The sequence below is a fragment of the Oncorhynchus clarkii genome, chromosome 1 (genome assembly GCF_045791955.1).
Source record: "Oncorhynchus clarkii lewisi isolate Uvic-CL-2024 chromosome 1, UVic_Ocla_1.0, whole genome shotgun sequence".
Taxonomy (NCBI): Eukaryota; Metazoa; Chordata; class Actinopteri; order Salmoniformes; family Salmonidae; genus Oncorhynchus; species Oncorhynchus clarkii.
Genome location: NC_092147.1, coordinates 31,640,671 through 31,645,632, shown reverse-complemented (window position 1 = coordinate 31,645,632; position 4,962 = coordinate 31,640,671).

The window sequence follows — 4,962 nt, the reverse complement described above, 5'->3', positions numbered from 1 at the left end:
CATATATAACTGTGCACTGGGTTGTGATAGGAGTGTGTATGTGTTAAGGTTGTGATAGGAGTGTGTGTGTGTGCTAAGATTGTGTTAGGAGTGTATGTATGTGTGTGTTAGGGTTGTGATAGGAGTGTGTGTATGTGTGTGTGTTAGGGTTGTGATAGGAGTGTGTGTATGTGTGTGTTAGGGTTGTGATAGGAGTGTGTGTATGTGTGTGTTAGGGTTGTGATAGGAGTGTGTGTATGTGTGTGTGTGTGTTATGGTTGTGATAGGAGTGTGTTTATGTGTGATCGGGTTGTGATAGGAGTGTGTGTGTGTGTGTGTGTGTGTGTGTGTGTGTGTGTGTGTGTGTGTGTGTGTGTGTTAGGGTTGTGATAAGAGTGTGTGTGTTAGAGTTGTGATAGTAGTGTGTGTGTGTGTGTGTGTGTGTGTGTGTGTGTGTGTGTGTGTGTGTGTGTGTGTGTTAGGGTTGTGATAGGAGTATGTGTGTGTTAGAGTTGTGATAGTAGTGTGTGTGTGTTAGGGTTGTGATAGGAGTGTGTGTATGTTTGTTAGTGTGTGTGTGTGTGTGTGTGTGTGTGTGTGTGTGTGTTAGGATTGTGATAGGAGTGTGTGTGTGTGTGTGTGTGTGTGTTAGGGTTGTGATAGGAGTGTGTGTATGTTTGTTAGTGTGTGTGTGTGTGTGTGTGTGTGTGTGTGTGTGTGTTAGGATTGTGATAGGAGTGTGTGTATGTTTGTTAGTGTGTGTGTGTGTGTGTGTGTGTGTGTGTGTTAGGATTGTGATAGGAGTGTGTGTATGTATTAGGGGTGTCTGAGACATATGTTCTGTAGGGGTAGTGGCTGAGACAGCCTCACCTGCAATAGCCCACAGACTTTGTACTATTTTTTGTAGGTCTCATTGTAATAACCCAGTCAGTATGCATTTTTATTCATTTGTATGTTGTATGTTGTATCTGTATATTTGTATATTACTGATGGTTGGAACAGCACAATGTTGACAGTATTATGTAACTCCAGTAGGATTCCCACTACTGTGGACTGACAGTGGATGAAGCTCCCTGAGTTGGGCTGACGAGCCCATAGGAATAGAATGGCTGGAACGGACATAGTATCCACATTTCATAGTTGAATCACACATTTGCTCTCATTGTAGCATATAGGGGGAAGGTAGCCAAGTGGTTAGAGGGTTGGGCCAGTAACTGAAAGGTCGCTGGTTCAACTTCTTCAGTTACCAGCACAACGCTGATCGCAACAGATACGTGCCCATTGGTGAGTGGCCGGAGACTCTGAGCCTGAGCAGTGACCTGATTCGCTGGCCAAGGGAGGTGATGCCCCCATCCCAGTGCAGCGACCCGTGTGCCCGCAACGAGATGAAGAAGATACAGGCTGGTTAGGAACACACACACACAGGGCTTTAAGCAGATCTAGTGACAGCACTAGTAGAAGCTCTGTTCGAGTCCCCGAGCCGATGTGCCCTTGAACAAGGCTCTTAACCCTAATGGCTCCTATAAGTCGCTCTGGATAAGAGTGTCTACTAAAATGTAAATGTTAAAAATATAGCAGTATAGAATATTTATTGAACTTTCCAAATGAAGCACCCAATATGGCAGCCAGTCCAGTCATTGTTTTGAACTTGAATGTCCTTTCTACACATCCTAATTCTATGGAACAGCCACTGTATAGGAGGGTCCAATTACCTTGGTGACCATAGTAACAGACGTGTGTACAACAACGCAACAACATTTCTCCTTGACCAGCATTTTCGGCATAAATGTTAGCAACGATGTGACAACACAAGTGACTGTTCAAAGTGCCACTTAAAGAAACACTGCAGATGCTATGTCACTTAAAGAAACATTACAGATACTATGTCACTTAAAGAAACATTACAGATGCTATGCCACTTAAAGAAACATTACAGATGCTATGTCACTTAAAGAAACATTACAGATACTATGTCACTTAAAGAAACATTACAGATGCTATGTCACTTAAAGAAACATTACAGATGCTATGTCACTTAAAGAAACATTACAGATGCTATGTCACTTAAAGAAACATTACAGATGCTATGTCACTTAAAGAAACATTACAGATGCTATGTCACTTAAAGAAACATTACAGATGCTATGTCACTTAAAGAAACATTACAGATGCTATGTCACTTAAAGAAACATTACACATGCTATGCCACTTAAAGAAACATTACAGATGCTATGTCACTTAAAGAAACATTACAGATGCTATGTCACTTAAAGAAACATTGCAGATGCTATGTCACTTAAAGAAACATTACAGATGCTATGTCACTTAAAGAAACATTACAGATGCTATGTCACTTAAAGAAACATTACAGATGCTATGTCACTTAAAGAAACATTACAGATGCTATGTCACTTAAAGAAACATTACAGATGCTATGTCACTTAAAGAAACATTACAGATGCTATGCCACTTAAAGAAACATTGCAGATGCTATGTCACTTAAAGAAACATTACAGATGCTATGTCACTTAAAGAAACATTACAGATACTATGCCACTTAAAGAAACATTACAGATGCTATGTCACTTAAAGAAACATTACAGATGCTATGCCACTTAAAGAAACATTGCAGATGCTATGTCACTTAAAGAAACATTACAGATGCTATGTCACTTAAAGAAACATTACAGATGCTATGTCACTTAAAGAAACATTGCAGATGCTATGCCACTTAAAGAAACACTGCAGATGCTATGTCACTTAAAGAAACATTGCAGATGCTATGTCACTTAAAGAAACATTACAGATGCTATGCCACTTAAAGAAACACTGCAGATGCTATGCCACAACCCTAAACTCACTCACTGATGTTTCGTTTAGCATTCAGAAACTTTCATTGAAATCGTTCCACAAGCACTGTTTGTAGAAATGAGTTTACGCCGAACAAGTGTAGTTGAACACGTCTTCCCTGCATCCTTTAAACCAATGGGTAGTGAGCCCTCCCTTGTCGAAGTGTTCTATAGTCATGTGATGATGTTCTATTAATGGCTATGTGCCTTAAGGGGAAATTCCACCCCAAAACAATCTTTTGGTATTTGTTTCATTAGTCCATATAGCCCCCAAATGTATATACAGTACCAGTCAAAAGTTTGGAGACACCTACAGTAATCATTCCAGGGTTTTTCTTTATTTGTACTATTTTCTACATTGTAGAATAATAGTGAAGATATCAAAACTTTGAAATAACACATATGGAATCATGTAGTAACTAAAAAAGTGTTAATCAAATCAAAATACCCTTTGCCTTGATGACAACTTTGCACACTCTTGGCATTCTCTCAACAAGCTTCACCTGGAATACTTTTCCAACGGTCTTGGAGGAGTTCCCACATATGCTGAGCATTTGTTGGCTGCTTTTCCTTCACTCCGCTGTCCAACTCATCCCAAACCATCTCAATTGGGTTGAGGCCAGGTGATCGTGGAGGCCAGCACTCCACAGCCTGGAGGTGTGTTTGGGTCATTGTCCTGTTGAAAAACAAATGATAGTCCCACTAAGTGCAAAGCAGATGGGATGGCGTATCGCTGCTGTGGTAGCCATGTTGGTTAAGTGTGCCTTGAATTCTAAATAAATTCTGACAGTGTCACCAGCAAAGCACCTCCACACCATCACACCACCTCCTCCATGCTTCACAGTGGGAACCACACATGCAGAGATCATCCGTTCACCCACACCGCGTCTCACAAAGACAGGGCGGTTGGAACCAAAAATCTCAAATTTGGAATCCAGACCAAAGGACAGATTTCCACCTGTCCAATGTCCATTGCTCGTGTTTCTTGGCCCAAGCAAGTCTCTTCATCTTATTGGTGTTCATTTTCTTATTGGTGTCTCTTTGCAGCAATTTGACCATGAAGGCCGGATTCATGAAGTCTCCTCTGAACAGTTTATGTTGAGATGTGTCTGTTACTCTGTCTGTGATGCATTTATTTGGGTTGCAATTTCTGGATTGGATTGGACAATTTCTGGATTGTCGTTTCTCATTGCTTATTTGAGCTGTTCTTGCCATAATATGGACTTTTTTTTTTTTTTTTTACCAGATTGGGCTTTCTTCTGTATACCACAACACAACACTGATTTGCTAAAACACATTAAGGAAATAAATTCCACAAATTATCTTTTAACAAGGCACACCTGTTAATTTAAATTAATTCCAGGTGACTACCTCATGAAACTTGTTGAGAGAATGCCAAGAGTGTGCAAAGCTGTCATCAAGGCAAAGGATGACTACTTTGAAGAATCTCAAACCTCAAATATATATTGATTTGTTTAACACTATTTTGGTTACTACATGATTCCAAATGTGTTATTTCATTGTTTTGATGTCTTCACTATTATTCTACATTGTAGAAAATAGTACAAATAAAGACAAACCCTTGAATGAGTAGGTGTGTCCAAACAGACTGGTACTGTATATCTTTTAAACATGATATCTGACACGTGAAACAATTTGGGATTACATCAACAATGGATTAATGAAACAAATTTGAAAAAATAGTTTTTGCAGAGTTTTCCTTTAATGTGTGTCTGCTGGTTTCTCCATGCTGTGCATATAGGCCAGTGTTATTCTATCCTCATTGTTGACTGGAGGTGGGAGGGAAAGGAGATATTCTGGATGCTCTCTTCTTAAATAGAATCCTCTCATTGTCTCCTTTCCTTCATCCCACTTTTCTGTTGTGTGAAACACAGGAAGTGTCCAGGAGAATGAGGCCACACCCATCTCTGCTAACAGGTTTGACTGGGGTGTGAAAACCTCTGTTACACTCCTAACGCAGGTCACCAGTCAAACATTTCCCCAAAGGCTTAGGAATGGTGAAAAACTAAAATAAGAGACAGTTTCTGTGATTGAGCATTTTTCTGTGTGTTTTGCAGCAGGCAGAGGAGCAGGGTTATGTAAAAGTGTGCCACGGGCCAGAAGGCACAGCATC